Genomic DNA, 20,391 nt, shown 5'->3' on the forward strand with positions numbered 1-20,391 from the left:
TTTTTTTTTTTTTTTTTTTTTGAGACGAAGTCTTGCTCTGTCACCCATGCTGGAGTGTGGTGGCGCAATCTCGGCTTACTGCATACAGACTCTGCCTCCCTCCTGAGTTCAAGCGATTCTCCTGCCTCAGCCTCCCGAGTAGCTGAGATTACAGATGCGCGCCACCACGCCCAGCTAATTTTTGTATTTTCAGTAGAGACGGGGTTTTGCCATGTTGGCCAGGCTGGTCTTGAACTCCTGACCTCAGGTGATCCACCCACCTGGGCCTCTCAAAGTGCTGGGATTATAGGTGTGAGCCACCATGCCTGGCCCTAAATGAACTTTTAAGAGCACTGAAGATGGGAAATAAAGGGTCTTTAACTCTACTGTAATATTCTAGTTCTTTCTAATGGAAATTACTTGAAGCAAATATAGTATGATGATTTTCAATTCTGTGCAATGAAAGGCACATGGGTGTTTGTTAATTTGCTGGCTGCTACTTTTATAATTAAAGACAAATTTCAAAAAACCCACAAAGAAGCCTGGATTGTGCTGGGTGTGGAGTGCAGGTAAAAATGATAAAAAACGTGGATGGAGCTGGAGTCCATTGTCTTCAGTGACACAGCTCAGACACAGAAAGTCAAATACCGTACGTTCTCACTTAGAAGCAGGAGCTGAATAGCATGTGCACACGGACGGAGTGAGGAATGGCAGACACTGGAGAGACTGGGAAGGGTGGGAGGGGGTGAGGGATGAGACATTGTACTTAACAGGTACAATGTCCACTATTCAGGTGATGGTTACACTGAAAGCTCAGACTTCACTACTATACAATATATCCACGCAACAAAACTGCACTTGTACCCTTTAAATTTAACAAATAAAAAACAATGATAGAAAACAGGTATTCCAAATGAGTTTACCCTTAGCCCAGAGGGCCTGCCCAGTCCCAGGGTGACCTGGGCATTTGCACACCCTCACTAAGCCTTCACTGCAGGACCCAAGGGAGGGAGGCTGGGCTAGGGTGCCAGGTGACTCCCCACGGCTGTCCCCCAGGGGGTTTATGGTGTTTGCCGAAACACAAACTTTTTCAAAGAAACCTGCCAGGTATGGTGGCTCATGCCTATAATCCCAGCACTTTGGGAGGCCGAGGCAGGTGGATCACCTGAGGTCAGGAGGTCGAGACCAGCCTGGCCAACATGGCGAAAACCCCATCTCTATTAAAAATATAAAAATTAGCTGGGCATGGTGGTGCATGCCTGTAATCCCAGTTACTCAGGAGGCTGAGGCGGGAGAATCACTTGAACCCAGGAGGCAGAGGTTGCAGTGAGCCGAAATCGTGCCACTGCACTCCAGCCTGGGTGACAGAGTGAGACTCCATCTCAAAAACAAACAAACAAACAAAAAACAAAAAAAAAAACCCCATACACCTCTCTTCATCCTCCCTCTAATCAGAACCCCCCCCCCCACACACAATCTTGATTACGAGGAGAACTAAATAGCTAGTTCACAAGTTCATACATTTTACAGTTGAAGTATCCTCAGAAAAACCACCTATTCAACTCCTGAGTGTTACAGATGGAAAAAAAAGAAGTTCGACTAGACAGAGGAACTTGTCTGAGATCACTGTGAGTCAAAAACACACGTGTCTGTTCACCAACTGCCTTCGTCCTGAGCCAGATCCTGCAGCATCCTTCCACCTCCAAGAACTCACAGTTTGGAAGGGAGGACAAATAGGTAACTACAACGTAGTTCCAGCCTCCCTTCCCCCTGAAGAAAGCTTGCTCCAGGCACAGCGGAAGCACAGGGGTGTGGATAATGAATCAGGAGTGAGTGGGCTGTCAGGGCTTGAGTTCCACAGGTGGGACAGAGGGCTCAGGGCATGCCAGGCCAGATGGGCAGAGGCGGCACTATCAACATGGTTATAGCTCCCACCCTATCACCCGTGTGACGCCCCTCCCTCGAGGAAAAAGTGACCAATGATGCCCACCCTGTGTCACCAGAGGCTCTGGGCCTAACCCTGTCACCCCCTCCCACCTTTTCATTTGGAGAACTTTCAGGTTCATCTGGAGAACTTTCATCTTTCAGGTTCACTTAAGATGGCACTTCGAGACCGGGCGCAGTGGCTCATGCCTGTAATCCCAACACCTTAGGAGGCCAAGGTGAGCAGATCACTTGAGGCCAGGAGTTTAAGACCAGCCTGGCCAACATGGCAGAACTCCGCCTCTACTAAAAATACAAAATATTTGCCGGGCGTGGTGGTGTGCGCCTGTGGTCCCAGCTACTCGGGGACTGAGGCATGAGAATCGCTTGAACCTGGGAGGCGGAGGCTGCAGTGAGTTGAGATCGTGCCATTGCACTCCAGACCAGGCGATGGAACAAGATTCCATTTCCCAAAAAAAAAAAAAAAAAAGATGGCACTTCTGAGACACCTTCCCTGCTCCTGCCTCCCTCCCTGCTCTATAAGCCAGGGCACCCGAGCCCTCAGTGTACTTACAACACCCCACTGTGCGTGCCAACCCCCATCTCCCCGCTCAGTGCATAATGCCAGGCACAGGTGCAACCCTTACTCAACACATGCTGGATGAATAACCACAACACGGACGCAGCGCTCCACGTGCTTCTTCTGATGGCTGGAGACCTTCGACCGTAAGCTTCTAGCAACGAGAGGCTAGCTCAGTGCTGAAAAAAAGGTGGGCTCTGAATTGGTGAATAAACAAATGATGAGTTTGGGACATATCAGTAGTCCGTTGGACACTGGTGGCTTGGAGATGGCGGAAGATGAGGTGGAGGAAGTCACTGAGGACGGCCTCAGTGCCCCAGGGACAGTAGCATGGAGGATGGTTACGCCAGAGGATGGATCGACTTCTAGCCATGTGGTGGTCAGGTATGCAGACACCTCTCCTGCTGAAACAACTACAACTGCCAAACTGAGTATCTTACAGAAGCTGCTAGAGAAGCCACCCACAAGCTGGCAAGAAAGGAAGGAATACACAGACTGAAGAGCAAATAAAAGTACGGGGCCCTTTTCTGTGGAGAAATCTGGCAGGCACCACCTTAACACACGACCAAACTGAGCTCAGGCCCCTCAGTGCTGCTGAGATGAACCAGCATCACGAGTAGGAGACTGAAGCTTACCATGAGGAGACAGCAGGAAGAGTCCAGAGAGGGCGTGCCATGCAACCACGGTCTGGACTCCTCAAGATGATGAGAGAAAACAAGGGAGTGGGGGAACATTTCTGATAAAGGAGACTGAAGGGATGACACAATCGAATACAACACACAGTCCTGGACTCTGCATTCCAGGCTCAAAGGCTCTAAAAAAGGCATTTATGGGGTATGTGGAGAAATGTAAGGTTCTGTGTTAGCTCATTGCTAAACTTCCTGAGTGTCTTAACTGTACTGTCTGCTCTTAGGAAAGGCATGCTTAAACGTTTAGGAGTGAAACAGCACGAGGACTATGACTAACTCTCAAGTGATCAATGGGCTAGGGGAAATACAGTGCCAATATGGTAACATGTTTAAAAGGAGGGAGATGACATCAATATAATCGGAAGCTGTGCCAACTGACAGTAATATTTTGAAGCAGTGGTAGGCAAGCTTTTTAACAATTAAAGAGAATGCCTTCATATTACACAAAGACATTAAGAAAAAAAGCTGAAGGCTGGGCACGGAGGCTCACGCTTGTAATCCCAGCACTTTGGGAGGCTGAGGTGGGCGGATCACGAGGTCAGTTCGAGGCCATCCTGACCAACATGGTGAAACCCCGTCTCTACTAAAAATAAAAAATTAGCCAGGTGTGGTGGCGCGCACAAAGGGACCGGGGCGGTGCTGGCGGCGATGCCAACAGACCTCAGTGTACTGTGGGGTTCTTTCAGCCAGAACTGTTCATGGTTTCATCAGTGAGCTCCAGTTACCACACCACACAAGTTTGGAGTGATCCACCCCACCCCAGTTTTTCCTGCACGAACTCATGTTTTTATTGTGTGATTTACAGAACACAAGATTTTTTTCTAAGAATGCACACATCACACGTTGAAGCAGAAAGGCCTTTACAAAATCTTAAAATACCTACAAAATATGAAGTAAGGCTCTTAAGAAATAAAATATTCAATGATTTTGCTGCTAGAATGCAAACATTAGATCAAATCCTTCATTTGATCTAGCAAAGGAAAATTAGAGTTGCAGGAATCTTGTTTTCAGGCCAAACCATGACATCCTGAGGGGTCTGATGGCAGGAACTGCCTGCATTTTCCTCATGAATGTGACCTGCAGTGATCTTGTGAGAAAGGCCCGGAAGGCCGTGCAAATTACAGGGGTACAAGCAACAGCTGGCAGGTGTGGCCAGCCAGGCAACTGCAGTTAAGGAAAGACTACTCAATCCCTGAGGTTTTCAGATTTTACAAAAAGGCAAAAAAGCCAGGTGAACAAGGCAAATGAAAGGTATTTTTCACTTGAATTGGAATCCAGCCCCCTCCCTGTCCCCTGAAGTGAGCTCCAGAGAAACTTCCAGAGCCCCAGCAATATCCCAACCTTTCGTAAATTCACTCATGCTCGCCACTTTCAGGAGATGGCATTTCTCAGCACCTTTCACTTCCCTCGGCACAGCACAAAGAGCTAAACTACCACTCGAGGCAGTTAACCTAAGGGCAGGGTGGTGGCTACAGCTCCAGGTGAACAGTCTGGGACCAGAGGAAATAATTAGCCCCCCCTTGTACTGGCTGCTTCCACCCTAAAGTGTCATCCAGATGGTGTTTCCAATTCTTTCTACTTCCAGTATTAGCTGCAGAATCACGGAATCAAGGAGGCTTCTCTGCATGAATCAATAAAGGCTATAGCACTTTGAGACACAAGCTTCGGCCCTTTAAAAATGTGAGAAATCAAACTGGCACAGGCAGAGTGTCTCAGTGGTCTCCAGGGAGCAAGAGAGAATGAGGTTCAGCTTGAAGGCTACAAGGGTGGAGCCTGAGGTTCAGCTGCCCTGCTCTGAATTCGCAGTCCATTTCTTAATCCTCCACTTTTGAGAAGATGCGAGAAACCAGTTATGTTTTGCAAAGCTTAAATAAAATGCAGTTCTTGCCAACCAAAAGCAGAACCCTCCCCAAATACAGGCAACCAGTGCCATACAGCAAATCTCATCTTTATAGATGTGTAAAATGAAAACCGAAACACAAGCCCACCACATACAGGTTAAAAAATTCCTGCTGTGGAGAACAGTTTGGCAGTTTCTCAAATGTTAAACATGGAGTTACCATATGACCTGGCAATTTTACTCCTAGCCATACACTCTCAAAAAGCCACAACTATGCCGGGTGCGGTGGCTCACGTCTGTAATCCCAGCACTTTGGGAGGCTGAGGTGGGTGGATCACCTGAGGTCAGGAGTTTGAGACCAGCCTGGCCAATATGGCGAAACCTTGTCTCTACTAAAAATACAAAAAAATTTAGCCGGGCATGGTGGTGAGTGCTACCTGTAGTCCCAGCTACTCAGGAGACTGAGGCAGGAGAATTGCTTGAACCTGGGAGGTGGAGGTTGCAGTGAGCAGAGATCGTGCCACTGTAATCCAGCCTGGGCGACAGAGCAAGACCTTGTCTCAAAAAACCAAAACAAACAAACAAAAAACCAAAACCAGTAACCAAACAGATATCCGTACACCAGTGTTCATGGCAGCACAGTTTACAACAGCCAAATGGTGGGGGCAACCCAAATATACAATCCCAAGGGATGGGTGGATAATCAAAACCTCATTATCTATAGGATATAATATCATTCAGCCTCAAAAAGGAAAGAAATTCTGACACATGCTACAATGCAGATGAACCTTGAGGACATTACGCTCAGTGAAAGAGGCCAGACACAAAAGGCCAAATAGTGCATAATTCCATTTATAGGAAATGTCCAGAATAGGCAAATCCATAGAGACAGGAAGTGGATGAGTTGTTGCCAGGGGCTGCGGGTAATAAGAGGTGACTGCTACTGTGTCTGGGGTTTCTTTTGGGTGCTGAAAGTGTTCTGGAATGACACAGAGGCGATGGTTGCACAACTCTGTGAATGTACTAAAAGACACTGAATCGCACATTTTATTTTTAAACAATTTTTTCTGTGAGCCTATGAATTATACTGAAGAATGAATTGTACACTTTAAATGAGTAAATTTCATGGTATGTGAATTATATCTAAATTAAAAAAAAAACATTAAAACAGCAGCTGACCACCAATTATTCTAAATCATAAAGGTAGGTTTTGTGATGCCTGGCCAGTGCTCAGAGCCCACACAGCTGTCTCAGAGCAAGTCTATCTGGCTGTGGCACAGAGCCCTGGCAGATAGATGGGCTGTCCGTCTGAGGAAGAGGCCAATGTGGGGACCTATAGTGATACATGACAGACTGGACCAAGCCGACCTGAATGTGAAACTCTGAAGCCCAGGACACAATAACCATGACAATCAGAAAGGAATTTAGTTCAAGAAGTTTAATGAGTAGGCATTTAGCCAAGTGGAAGGTTGTTGGCTATTCTGAGGGCATTTGATCATTTTTTTTTAATTGTGGTAAAATACACATAACATAAAATTTATCATTAATAGCATTTAGTACATTCACAATGTCATGCAACCATCACCACTCTCTAGTTCCAAAGACAACCCTTTACCCATTAAGCAGTTGCTCCCCACTCCCATTCCTCTCAGCCCCTGGTAACCACTAATCTATTTGTCTCCACAAATCTGCCTACTGTTGACACTTCATATAAGTGGAATAATACCCTCCCCTGGAAAGCCTGTCTTTTAAAAAATGATTTTCATTTAAAAAAGTTTTTTTGCTTAACACAGTGGCTCATACCTGTAATCTTAGGAAGGCAGAGGCAGGAGGATTGCTTGAGCCCAGGAGTTCGAGATCTGCCTGGGCAACATAGTGAGATCCCGTTATTCACAAAAAGGGGGAAAAAAGACCAGGAAAAAAAAAAATCCCAAAACAAAACAACGAAAAAGTTTTTTTTAGGGAGACAGGGTCTCGCTGTGCTGCCCAGGCTGGGCTCAAGCGATCCTCCTGCCTCAGGCTCTCAAGTAGCTGGGACTACAGATGCGCTACCACGCCCAACTTAGAAACATGTATTTTTTTCAGATTAGCTCATCATTCCCTGGTAACTTCTCCAATGATTTCCCCTTGCATCTTTGCCTCTATATTCTAGCAGAGTTCTCACACTGATCCTACACACAAGTGGTTAGAGACTCACCAGGCCAAGCTCGCCTCCAATTCCAAATACCTAGTCCTCAAGGTCCAAGTGGCCTGTTTCCATAGACACTGACACTGTGCATGACTTTTCTGTCCTCAGCTGCTGGCTTTCTCCATTTCTTGTTGATAATGTTTTTTTCTTACCTTTGCATACTTCATGTAAATAAGTTTCACAGACTTTTAACAAAGTGTTGGCTGCTTTTATCGAAGAAGAGAAAATCTGCCAAAATAAATTTTCACCATGAAGGCAACACATTTTGGGGAACAAGAAAGGGCAGAAAGGAGATCTCTTTTACTAGAGAACTCTGCTTAAGGACTGGCTCATTTGATCCAAACATCTCATCAGTAACTTGGAGTGAGTGCCCTTGTTTTCGTCATCTTGCGTCTCACTAGTGTAGGTCAGTCCACATCAGCCTGCCTGACGTACTTGGTTCGTAATGCTGACATCTGAGCCCCCATGTTTATTTCACCCTGATTCTACTGAAATGACCAACGAAATGCAAAACAGGAGGAAATATCTCTATCAATGCCTTCAGAGGAACCGCTGTAGAATGTGGTGTGGCTGGGATCCACGCGAGAGAAGCAGCTCTCACACGATTCCACCACAGTTAAACACATGGGCAAAAGAGGGACCTGCCGGAGGTATGAGGATTCCGTAGCAGAGCCCGAGAAAATCTGCAAGATCAGAGAAACCGGGCCTAAGAGCCAGACTGGCAGAAGTACGGTTTGCCGGTGGCAAACAGAAGGACCTGAACCACCAGTGCCCTAGGTGGAGAGGTCAGTGACAGGCTGGCCAGGTTTTCCTGGGCACTGCTGGGACAGAGAGAGACACCGATATAGAGGAGATTCTACCTGTCTCAAGAATCTGCCAGCAGCACCCTGGGTCCCCACCCTGACTCCAGCTGCTGCCACAGGGGAAGCAGCAGGGACTGAAGCTCCACCCCATAAACAACTCTAGGGACTGGGGATCAAACAAGTACCCACAAATTAGTAACTGTCCTGTGTACAAATACAAATTAGGTGGAAACTATAATGATTGAACACCAGTCATTCCAGTCAAGATCCCAACTGGAGGCCGGGCACGATGGCTCAAGCCTGTAATCCCAGCACTCTGGGAGGCTGAGGCAGGCAGAACACGAGGTCAGGAGTTCGAGACCAGCCTGGCCAACACAGTGAAACCCTGTCTCTACTAAAAATACAAAAAAATTTTAGCCGGGTGTGGTGGTGCGCGCCTGTAGTCCCAGCTACTTGGGAGGCTGAGGCAGGAGAATCACTTGAACCCAGGAGGCGGAGGTTACAGTGAGCCGAGATTGTGCCACTGCACTCCAGCCTGGGCAACACAGCAAGACTCTCGTCTCGAAAAAAAGAAAAAAGATCTCAACTGGATTTTCTTTGGAATCTGACATTTACCTAGAATAGGCATCTGAGGACAGCCAGAAGGAGTGTGTGTGTGTGTGTGTGTGTGAGCAGGGGGGGGATGGCTTCCTTCTGGTAGCCACTGCTCTAGGGAGTATTTCTCACCATAATGTCACAAAGCACACAACAGGAGCACTCTCACATGGATTAGGGAATTAGATGCAGACCTCCTGCACAACTGCCCTCTTCCAGTCCTAGTAAGATAAGACACAAAAGAAAGGCGGGGAAGGAGAGTGTGAAGGGAAGATTTCAGCACACAAAGGAAAGGGGTGTAATTCAAAGCAGTCTGAGAAAAGACTCCAGAGGACAAAGCAGCAGCAAAGCCAGGCTCCTGCCCCGTCCCCAGAAACCACCCTAGGGAGCGGGCAACGCCCTGGGAATTTGCAGTCAGTAAGCTGGAGAGAAGCAACCAAGTGGGAGTCCTTCACTTTTTCCTTTTAGACCCAGAAACTCCAGCTGGGAGGTGCAGGAGAAATGGCAAAGTGCCCAGTGAGCCAGCCCAGCTCTGTGGGAAGCAACTGCTCTTAGGTATACACAGATTATGGAACCACCCAGAGACTGAGGTGCCCCCTATCCCCATGGAAATGGCACACACATCCCTCGTGCAGCTAGAGTGAGCCTTAGTAAGACATCCAACACAGTTCTTAGAACAAAGAGAAGAATCCAGATAGGACTGAAGACTACATGGCTGCAGCTCCCTCCAGCGTGCAAATTCTCTCCGAATACAAGATAACAAGCCTGCACGCGATAGCTCAGAGGGGAAAACAGCAAGAGAAGATGCCAAGAAACTGGGAAGAGAGAGCCAAGAATTCCTCCACTGTCTCAAAGCAAACAGAACGACTATGCAGAGCCATCCAAGCCTGAGCCAAGATGAAAAGAAGCGACATGGTAACTAGGCAAACATATTATGGCCAGAAGAAAAAAAAGAGGCCCAGGGAGGGAGATGGCACGAGAAAGGCAAAGTCTCCCACCAAGAAGAGAATACACAAGGAAGGGAAAAAAATTCCCCACAACTTCATAAGAACATGTTCCCAATAAAAGAGTTCAAAGATGGGATGATAAAACAGAATAAGATGAAAAGACAAATTTCCAACCTAGAGAAACAAACTGCAGACCAAAACACATCATTATGAAACTAATAAATACATTGAAAAACAGCCAGAAACAGAATATACATAGCTGAAAATCAAATTAGACAAAGTGAATGCAGATGAAAAAGACAAAAGCTAAACCAATTACGGCAAAGCTAATAGCATTGGAAGAGAGACAAAGACAATCCAACATAAGGAATTTGTGTCCCTGAAGTACAGAACTCAACAAATGGAACATAAGATGCTGTCAAAGATCCATAAGAGAGCTGACCTGAAACAGCAACGACTACATCTGCAGACTGAAAGAATACACCATGTTCCCAGGACAATTTGATAAAGAATGCTCAATAGCAAGCCAGACTCTAGTCAACCTACTCAACTTCAAGGATAAAGAAAGCATTCTCCAAGCACCTTGGGATTCTTCCAAGGGGGAAACATCAGAAGACCAGACATAATGTCGACAAAGTTCTGAGGCAGCTTAGCGCAGTGGTGGTGGGGGAGAGGTCAGAGGTAAATTCAGAGAGATGGACAGGGGCCAAAAGCCTCTCTGAGAAGACGAAATCTGAACACAGATCTGAAGGAAGTGAGTGGTGAGGGAGCAGGTCAAGTAAAGAGGGGTCCAGCCAATGAGGAGCAGCAAGAGCCAAGGCTCTGACTCTAGCAACATTTTGGCAAGTTCCAGGAAGAGCAGGAGCAGTGGGAGCCAGGTGAGCAAGGGAGAGAATGGTAGAGAATGAGCTCAAATAGGCAAGGAGGGATCATGTTCCATGTGGCTGCTGAGGCAGGCCCAGTTACACAATTTGTGGAGCCTGGTGCAAAATGAAAATGCAGGGCCTCTTGTTCAAAAATTAAGAATTTTAAGATGGTGAGAGTAGAGTATTAAACCAAGCCTGGGTTCCAGCAAGCCCATGGGCAGTTACAAAGGCCCATGAAGCTGGCTCTGCTTTTAAGTAATGGACTTCGGGTTTTAATCTGAGAGGGTTTTTCTCAAGGGAGTAACCTGATCTAATAAACATTTTTCAAAGAGCCCATCTGAGGCTGGGCACACTGGTGCACACCTGTAATCCTGCATTTTGGGAGGCCAAGGCGGGAGGATTGCTTGAGCCCAGGAGTTCGAGACCAGCCCAGGCAACATAGGGAGACCCGTCTCTACAAAAAATATAAAAATTAGCCAGGTGTGGTGGTGCATACCTGTAGTCTCAGCTACTTGGGAGGCTGAGGTGGGAGGACTGCTTGAGCCCAGGAGGTTGAGGCTGCAGTGAGTCGTGACTGTGCCATTGCATTCCAGCCTGGGTGACAAAGGGAGACCTTATCTCAAAAAAAAAAAAAAAAAAAAGCCCATTCTAACTATGGGAAGATATAGAGTAGAGGGAGTGGGGCAGGAGGGCACAAGATGCCACAGGGGGGCTCTGCAGAAGCAGATGTTGGGTCACGGTTTGGGGTGTAAGATGTTCATCAGGAACTGACATCCATAAAGGGAGGTGGGAAGAAGTCAAAGAGAAGGCCCTATAAGGGCCTTGTACCCTCACCTCGCTCAGTCACCAGGGTGCTGTCCTGGAAATGGCGTGACCTTGGGTGAGGAGGCTCTTGCAGCTGAGGCCAGCTGAAGGAACAGCTGGACACTGCCTGCTAACCGGAGTGTCCGCAGGGCATCCAGAGAGGAGAGTGACCTCCGGGTCTGCCACGTGAGACTACTGCAGAGTCTAGGCAGGGACGCAGGGAGCTGGTCTAGGTGCCATCCCTGAAGGGCAAGGGTACTGGGACAGGGAAAGGGCGAGAGATCCAAGACTCTGACTTCTGTTTCTCATGTTTTTGATACTGAGGTATTTAGCTTTCTAGAGGCCTAAAGGGCAGCTGGATGTATGAATCTGGAGTTCAGGGGAGAGGTCTGAAGAGCCAGGCAAGCGGGTGAGGGCGTGCTGAATGTAAGTGTAAACAACCCTCCCCCTGCTATTTGGAGTTGTGAAGAGGAGAAAGAATCAGCAGAGGAGACAGAAAAAGAGGAGTCAGTGCAGAGAAGGAAGATCAGACATATCTGTCAAGATTATTGGTGGCAATCAATAGAAACCAACTCTAGCTGATTTATGCAGACAAGGACTGATGAAAAGCTATTGAAGATGCATGTGGTGATGGTTGCACAATATAAATGTGCTCAATACCACAGAATTGTACACTTAAAAATGGTTAAGGCAGTACATTTTATGTGTATTTTACTGCAATTTTTAAAACTAGGGGGAAAAGGCTACTGGATGATAAGAGAATCCCTAGACGGTTGGAGGAACAGGTTTGAGTCCAGTTGGCTAGGAACAATACTTCAAATCCTTCTGCCAAGCCAGTCCAAACAGCCAGCACTGCCTGTGCGACCCTGCAAGGCAGCAGCACTGGCCACTGGCACTGTGGCCTAGGAGCTCGTCTTTCCTGCAGCCCCAATGCCAGGAGACACGGCTCTCCTGCCTGGCCCTGCTCCTCCTAGCATGTGAGTCTGACTGGCAGAGGCCAGGGTACATACCTACACCCTCGTGTAGAACTCAGGTAATTTCTTTCTGTAAAGGGCCAGATAGTATTTTCCACCTTGTGGGCCAGACAGTATCTGTCACAACCAGCCCACCTGCTGTTGTACAGGAGAGCAGTCTTGGACAATGCACAAAGGGCAGGGTGGAACTGGGTCCTGGTAAAGCTTCATTTACGAAAACAGGCAGTGGGCCGGACTTGGCCCTTGAGATACCGTTTGCCAACTGCTGCCCTGACCGAAAGGGAAGCTAGGCAAATAAGCATTTGGCATTTGCAGTGACTACAATCAGAGGTCGCCTGGCCTCCCATCAACTCGTGAGGTGAGAATTCTCCCAAACCCAGAGGGGGTTCAAGATGTGAGGTGAGATGGCCACCTGGAGAGTATGAGGTACCAGAAGAGACACAAGGAAAGGGCTGAGAAGGAGTGACAGCCACTGATGACTGTTAAGATTATTTCATGGAATGTGGAAAAGCAAGTGTTCATGGAGCAAGCTGAGCAAGGAGCAGCAGGCAAGAAGAGGGCCCATGAGTGGAGAGAACTCTTAGAGAGTTTGGCTAAAAGGAGAAACAGAGACTGAGCAGGAGCCGAGGAGGTATGAGCTGAAGGGAGCTCAGTTACGATGGTAAATTCTAAAACAAGTTCGTCTGGTGATGGGCACAGTTCACAAGAGGAGGGAAGACCAACGGAGTCCCAGGGGCATCAAACAGTGGTTGACACTGCAAGCTGGGAAGACAGTAAGTCCTCATCATAGGCAGAGCTAAGTTAGAACTCCGTGGGTGGAGTTCCAGTGATGACCAACTCCAGGATACGACCATGGGAATGAGTGGCAGAAGAGACAGGGAAGGAGCCAGGCACTAGGAGGGCGGTCTACATGCGTGTGTGTGCTGGAGTCAGGAACTGGCATGGAATCCTCAATAAGAGGACTGACTGGGGCAGTGAGCAAGCCCACAATCAGGGGTCTGTGGGCCGAGAGGCTGTGTCACAGCCCCCCTATGCCATGCCTGGAGGCACATGGGATCAGAGACCGCTGAGGACTTGGCAGGAGGCACAGGCGTGGAGAGGCAGGGCCTAACCCAGGTGTGTGTGTCGCGGGGGGGGGGAGGGGGGCGGTGGTTAGGCAGGGCTCTTTGGGGAAGAGATACCTGACAGGGTCTTCAAGGATAAGCAGGACAAGGCAAGGCCACAGGGGAAGGAAAGGAGAAGAGAAGGGGACTTGGGCAGGGGAGCCAATGACAAAGGCCAGGAGTGCAAGAAACATGGTACCTGGGAGGAACTACAAGCAGTCCTGGACTGCTGAGGGCTATGTCCATGAGAAAAGCAGCAGCAACAGAAGGGGCCACAAAGAGAAGCAGGAGCCACATGAGGGGCCCTGATGTCACTCAAACACCAGGTGCTACTGTTGGGTTTAAAGCAGGGGAATGAGATTGATGATACGGATTGTGTGGAAGATAGAGAGGTGGAGGAAAGATCATAAGTTATCATGGGAGTCCCAGAGCAAGATGAGGGATTGAACCAGGACAGTGGTAGAAGGGATGACAGAAGACAAAAGAGGGACAAACAGTTAAAGGAACAATTTGTGGGGCTTGGTGGCTCCCTTGGATGTGGGCAGTGAAGGGCAGGGGCCTGTTGGGTTTCCAGCTTGGGTGACTGGTATGGCTATCAACTGTGACAGAAAACAGTGGACACGGCATTTGTCTATTTGGTCTTCTGATCTACCTTATCTTGAAGGAGACAGGGGTGGTAGGGCAGGCAGTGGGTTGAGAAGAATGGAAGGGAGAAAAGAGGGCAGAAATCTCTCAAATATTTTGCACAGTAAAATCTGACTAAAATGCACACACGCCCCACAAGCCTTTTTCTTTTTTTTTCCCCCCCAAGAAGCAAAACAAGTTTTATTTCCATAGTAGTTCCTTTTAGTGCTCTCTGTCGCCACCTAATGGATGGCCTGGTGGAAGAGGCTCAAGAGGTAGCAGCCTAGCCTATCCCATGGCAGAGGAATCAAACTCACCCAGGCAGGGAGAACGGGACTGCACCTGGGTGGGGGAGGACCAAAAGAAGCCCAGCTGCTTCTGGAAGATCATTGGGAGTCTCTTCTGGAAGACCAGGGGCTCTTGGAGCTAAAATAGACGTTCGTTCATTAATAATACCTACTTCAACAACTTAAGATCGTGTTCAGCAGATGCACATCAACCTTGACTTGTCTGTGCTCCCCCAAATCAATATGCCTCAATATTGAGGCATATTGAGGGAACAATCTGTAGATATTCATGAAATTCATTAAGTTCTAGCATTTAACACACCACCTCTGAGTTTACGTGTACTTTATGAGTGCAGGAATGCAACAAAAACATCTAGTGTAAAGTCCTGGCCCTCAGGGCAAAGCAAGGGAACTACAACTCTTGCTGCGAACTGCCTTCCTCCCACAGATGTGGCACATTCACAAATCACATTCATTGAACAAGAAATGGAACAAGTGCCACACCAGAGGTGACAAGAAGAGGGGACCATACAATAATAGGTAACTTCCCTGTCACACGAGACTGCTTGGAGACAAGGATACAGAGCCCAGCATAGGAGATGGGACAAAATGATGAGGGTCAAGGACCACACCTGGTTTAACTCCCAGTGAAGAGTTTTAGCCAGTAAAGAGCTGCAAGAAGGAAATCACACACCACGAAGAGGCCACTAAGATAAACGCTTGAATCTGATTAAGTTTTCACCTGAAAAGTGTGGGTAAGGACAAGCCTGCCTTGTTGGGTAGTACAGATTCAGTGAATGAGCCCTCAGATCCTGCTGGATCCCATGATCAGATAAACAGCAGCTTCTCAGGAACCACTGCATGTGAGGTTAGGGTGACGGGAGGGACCCGATGGAGATCTAATCCCAGGGGTTTGGTCACAGGGGCTGGCGAATGAGAGGTGGAGACCGGGAACATACGCCACTCTTTTTTTTTTTTTTTTTGAGACGGGGTCTCGCTGTGTCACCCAGGCTGGAGTGCAGTGGCACCATCTCGGCTCACTGCAACCTCCGCCCCCCAGGTTCAAGCGATTCTCCTGCCTCAGCCTCCCAAGTAGCTGGGATTACAGGCGCCTGCCACTGTGCCTGGCTAGTTTTTCTATTTTTAGTAGAGACGGGGTTTCACCATCTCGGCCAGGCTGGTTTTGAACTCCTGACCTCGTGATCCACCCACCTCGGCCTCCCACAGTGCGGGGATTACAGGTGTGAGCCACTGCGCCCGGCCAGCCACTCTTTTTTTTTGAGATGGAGTTTCGCTCTTGTTGGCCGGGCTGGAATGCAATGGCACGATCTCGGCTTACTGCACCCTCCATCTCCCAGGTTCAAGTGATTCTCCTGGCTCAGCCTCCCAAGTAGCTGGGATTACAGGCATGCGCCACCACGCCCAGCTAATTTTGTATTTTTAGTAGGGACGGGATTTCTCCATGTTGGTCAGGCTGGTCTCGAACTCCTGACCTCAGGTGATCCACTCGCCTTGGCCTCCCAAAGTGCTGGGATTACAGGCATGAGCCACCATGCCCAGCCTAAGCCACTCTTTTGGAAAGCTCAGCAGAGAAGATGCATGAGGTAATACGACGGGTTAGGTGGCCTTTAAAGGGATGTTTATAGCTTTTCATAACATGGGTGTATTAGTCTGCTCAGGCTATAATAAAATAGTACAGACTGGGGGGCCTATTCAACTGAAATTTCTCACAGTTCTGGAGGCTAGAAGTCCAAGATCAAGGTGTCAGCACATTCAGGGTGAGGGCTCTCTTTCTGGCTTGGAGATGGCTGCCTTCTCATTGCATACTCACATGGTGGAGAAAGCAAGCTCTCTGCTGTCTCTTGTTATAAGGACACTAATCTTATCATGGGAAACCCACCCTCCCTCCTGATTTCATCTAAACTTAACCACCTCTCAAATACCCCATCTCCAAATAACATCACATTGGAGGTTTGAGCTTCAACATTGGAATTTTGGGGGACACAAACCTTCAGTCCATAACAGTGCTGATGTTTATGTTTTAATGTTAAATGATACAGCACAGCACAGCAGCACACACACTGTGTGATGCCAATCTGTTTTTCTGTTTGTTTGTTTGTTTAGATAGGGTCTCACTCTGTTGCCTGGGCTATAGCAGTAGCGTGATCACACCTCACTGCAACCTCGACCTCCAGGTTCAAGCAATCCTCCCACTTCAGCCTCTCAAAGTGCTGGGATTCCAGGCATGAGCCACCATGCCTGGCCTCCAATTTGTATTTAATGCCACTGAACTGTACATTTAAAAATGGTAAATTTTAGGTGATGTGTATTTTACTACAATTTTTTTAAAAGTCTAAGAGAAGGCAAGAAAGGAGAAGGAAAATTTAAAAGAACAGAAAATATGGAAAAATAGAATGCACAAATACGCTATAAATGAATCTAAATACATCAGAAATCAAATAGATGTTAAAGGACGAAACAGACAATGGATTTTTTAAAAAATCTCGAGGCCGGGTGCGGTGGCTCACACCTGTAATCCCAGCACTTTGGGAGGCTGAGGCGGGTGGATCACGAGGTCAGGAGATCGAGACCATCCTGGCTGACACAGTGAAACCCCGTCTCTACTAAAAATACAAAAAAAAAAAAAAAATCAGCCACGCGTGGTGGTGGGCACCTGTAGTCCCAGCTACTCTGGAGGCTGAAGCAGGAGAATGGCATGAACCTGGGGGGCGGAGCTTGCAGTGAGCCAAGATCGCGCCACTGTACTCCAGCCTGGGCAACAGAGCAAGACTCCGTCTCAAAAAAAAAAAAAAAAAAATCTAGCTATCAGCTGGGCATGGTGGCTCATGTCTGTAATTCCAACACTTTGGGAGGCTGAGGTGGGTGATCACCTGAGGTGAGGAGTTTGAGACCAGCCTGGCCAACATGGTGAAACCACATCTCTACTAAAAATACAAAATTAGCCGGGAGTGGTGGCACGTGCCCGTAGTCCCAGCTACTCAGGAGGCTGCGGCAGGAGAATTGTTTTGAACCTGGGAGGTGGAGGTTGCAGTGAGCCAAGATCATGCCATTGCACTCCAGCCTGGGCAACAAGAGCAAAACTCCGTCTCAAAAAAAAAAAAAAAAAAAAAATCTAGCTATCTGACATTTTCAAAAGCTCCACCTCACCGATGCATAAAGACACAGAAAGGAGGAAAATAAAAAACTGGGATGGCTGGGCGTGGTGGCTCACACCTGTAATCCCATCACTTTTAGAGGCCAAGGCTGGTGAACTGCTTGAGCCCAGGAGTTTGAGACCAGTCTGGGCAACATGGCAAAACCCTGTCTCTACTAAAAATACAAAAACTTAGCCAGGCGCGCTGGTGCAAGCCTGTAATCCCAGCTACTCAGGAGGCTGAGGTGGGAGGACCACTTGAGCCCAGGAGGCGGAGGTTGCAGTGAGCTGAGATTGCACCACTGCACTCCAGACTGGGTGACAGAGGGAGACCCTGTCTCAAAAAAAAAAAAAAGAAAAATAAATAAAATAAATAATAATTAAAAAAATAATAAAATATTAGTATGGTCGCTTCATAATACCAAAGGGTTCAATACACCAGGAATGTGAAACTGTATCTAAAACTGAAAATGTGGCCTCAAAATAAATAATAAAATGAAAATGACCAAACTCTGTGGAGAAACTGATGTGTCCATCACCACAGTAGGTTTTAACACGTATTCCATCAGTTGATAAATCAAGTAAACAAAATGACAGTAAGAAGAGAAAATACTTTCACAACAAACGGATAAGACAGAGGTAATGAATATATGTAGAATCCTGCACCCATGCTTGGTGGTGACATATTCTGTCCACTGGTTGTGGATAATGTGTCATGGAGCACTTCTCAACCAACTGCAAGAACTGGTGTCACACAGACCAAGTTCTTTGATCACAGTGCCATTTAGTTAGAAGTTGATTTTTTCTTTTTTTTTTTGAGACGAAGTCTTGCTCCTGTTGCCCAGGCTGGAGTACACTGGCACAATCTTGGCTCACTGTGACCACTGCCTCCCGGTTCAAGTGATTCTCCTGCCTCAGCCTCCCGAGTAGCTGGAACTACAGGTGTGTGCCACCATGCCCGGCTAATTTTGTATTTTTAGTAGAGACGAGGTTTTGGCATATTGGCCAGGCTGGTCTCGAACTCCTGACCTCAGGTGATCTGCCCGCCTCGGCCTCCCAAAGTGCTGGGATTACAGGCGTGAGCCACCTCATGCAGTCAATTTTTTTTTCTAGAGCAACTAGGAAAAAAAAAAAAAAACCAAAAACCCAAAGCCATGTGCTTGGAAATTGAAAAACACATTTTAAAATAATATGTGAGTCAAAGGAAGAAACAAAGAAAATTTAAAATATCTTTGGGCTAACTTAAAGTGACAATACTATCAGAACTTGCTAGATACAGTTGAAGTAGTTCCAGAGGGTTAGCCTTAAATGTTTACATTTGAAAAAAGGGTAGAAAAATCAATGAACCAAATTTATAACTTAAGAAGTTAGGGCCAGGCGTGGTGGCTCATGCCTGTAATCCCAACACTTTCGGAGGCCAAGGCGGGTGGAGCACCTGGCGTCAGCAGTTCGAGACCCGCCTGGTCAACATGCCAAAACCCCATCTCTACTAAAAATATAAAAAATTTGCCGGGTGTGGGGCAAATGCCTGTAAATCCCAGCTACTCGGGAGGTTGAGGCACGAGAATCACTTGAACCCGGGAGGTGGAGGTTGCAGTGAGCTGAGATTGCACTACTGCACTCCAGCCTGGGCGACAGAGCAAGACTCTCTCTCTCAAAACAAAAAACAAACAACAACAACAACAACAAAAAACAGAGAATGTACTCTAAGACCATAGAAAAAATAATAAAGATAAAAGCAAAAGCAGAATTTAATGAACTAGAAAAGAGACACAGAGTAATACAGGGCAATAATGCCTACATGTCTGCTTCTTGTAAGACCAACGAACCTAATGAACTTTTACCAAGACAAGGAAAAAAGGGAGAAGGTACAAGTAAACAACAAACACTAGGAATGAAAAAGCAGACACAATTACAGATGTTGCAAATGTATAAACTATAACATGAACAACTTTATGCTAGTCAGACAAAATGGACAAATTCCTACAAAAAAAAAAAATTAACAGCTTACAGTAGCCCAAGCAGGTGCAGGGAAAATAAAAATAGGTTTAGATGTGTCTGCGTGTACATAGAACACCTCAAAAGACACAGACAAGACCCTGGATGCAGCCGTTCCCTGAAGAGAGGCCTAGGCAGCTGGGAGACCAGGGCAGCAGGGACACTCAGACCTTGCATCACTCTGGAGTTTGCACTTCCTGAATTGTGAAGCATGCACATGTGTCACTTATGCAACAGTGAATCCAAACGTGCCTGTATACAAGGAAAGGCCTCACCTGGCTGCGCCGTGGAGGCTGGCCTGGCGTGTGGAGCAGGCAGAACATTAGCAAGCTACCGAGCAGGTGCAGGTATGAACATCAGCTGACGCTGGCTCTTTGCTTTCTTTTTAATCTTGACAAATTTGGTAGGTGAAAAGGCATCATTTTTGTTTTCGTTTGCATCTCTTTGATTACCAGCAGGCAGAACTCTTTTCCTATCTTCATTGGCCATCTGTATCTCTTCTTTTATGAATTTCCTGTTCATAGTCTTTGTTCATTAGTGGTGACTAGTGGTAAGTTAGCAATAAGAACTGTTTGCATTCAAGTCTAGACTGAGAAGGAAATGAAAAAATCTGCCCATGTATTCTCACAATAAATGACTACTGACTAGCCTGAGATAATTGTACCCACTGCCCAGTCACAGGCATTAAGCCCAGGATGATTCATTTCAGACTTGTCCCTGACCTTCCTCATACCCTTTCCAGAAGGGCCCCTTGAGCTGCTATGGTACTGCTAAATCACTATCCCATTACCCAAATGATGGAGAGCCAATCAAAAGCTTAGACCAGGACACTTTCCCATATTATGTCCCAATACCTTCACAATGATCACTTTATATACAATCTCATTGAATGCTCAGCAACACACGAGAGCAATGTTTAACTGAGGGCAACACTGAGGCTCAAGGAGGGCAAGTGACTTGATTGCTGAGGTCACCTGCTAGGTGCAAGAGCTGAGAATTAATCCCAAGGCTACCTGGCTCAAAAAGCCTAAGCTCATC

At 47.2% G+C, this 20,391-nt stretch overlaps 1 protein-coding gene across 4 annotated transcripts in view; it reads right to left on the reverse strand.

Moving 5' to 3' along the window:
- MECP2 (methyl-CpG binding protein 2) overlaps positions 1–20,391 on the reverse strand; it is a 75,768-nt gene that overhangs the window by 15,657 nt on the left and 39,720 nt on the right. For 2 of the 4 annotated variants that reach the window (XM_019019334.4, XM_063703008.1), the window contains one exon: positions 19,629–19,942. The exons of the other annotated variants lie outside the window; for them this stretch is intronic. The gene's annotated coding sequence lies outside the window, so the exon portion shown is untranslated. The remainder of the gene's footprint in view (positions 1–19,628; positions 19,943–20,391) is intronic. 4 annotated transcript variants of the gene reach the window in all.

This window comes from Gorilla gorilla, chromosome X, assembly GCF_029281585.2.
Source record: "Gorilla gorilla gorilla isolate KB3781 chromosome X, NHGRI_mGorGor1-v2.1_pri, whole genome shotgun sequence".
NCBI classification, from domain to species: Eukaryota; Metazoa; Chordata; class Mammalia; order Primates; family Hominidae; genus Gorilla; species Gorilla gorilla.